The sequence below is a fragment of the Arachis ipaensis genome, chromosome B05 (assembly GCF_000816755.2).
Source record: "Arachis ipaensis cultivar K30076 chromosome B05, Araip1.1, whole genome shotgun sequence".
Taxonomy (NCBI): domain Eukaryota; kingdom Viridiplantae; phylum Streptophyta; class Magnoliopsida; order Fabales; family Fabaceae; genus Arachis; species Arachis ipaensis.
In genome coordinates, this window is record NC_029789.2 from 12,774,590 (window position 1) to 12,775,028 (window position 439).

The 439-nt window shown below is 39.2% G+C and overlaps 1 protein-coding gene across 2 annotated transcripts in view; it reads right to left on the reverse strand.

Annotated features, from left to right (window-relative positions):
• The window catches only part of LOC107642959 (protein IQ-DOMAIN 14), a 3,667-nt gene that overhangs the window by 2,033 nt on the left and 1,195 nt on the right, over positions 1-439 (reverse strand). The window lies entirely within an intron of this gene.

The following is a 439-nucleotide window of genomic DNA, read 5'->3' on the forward strand; positions in this document are numbered from 1 at the left end:
ACATTTATCCTCTATATATATATATCATTTATTTTTCTCGTCTGGTCAACAATCTCAACCTGAGTGTGGTGAATAAGTGACACACAAAAGGACGAACATATATCTCAATTAAAGAAAAATAAAGGCAGAGACAAGAGAAGTTGGGGTTGTTTGACTCCCCATTATCTGTCCCCTCACACACCAAAGTAAATAGAGGGGCAGATGGGAGAAGAACTGAATCGTTGTAAAATGAGTTTCATAGTGTTCAGATGAGAGGGACCAACAATTTAAGAGAAGGACAATTTAAGTTTTATTGAATGAAGTGCTGACTGCTGAGGAGTGAAAACCAAGGCTCTCTCCCCATCCATCAGTGATCACAACTCACAAGACAATTAATTGTGAACGGGGCAGCAACCAGCAACTCATAAAGAAAAAGGAAAGAGGGTTCAGCAATGATGCT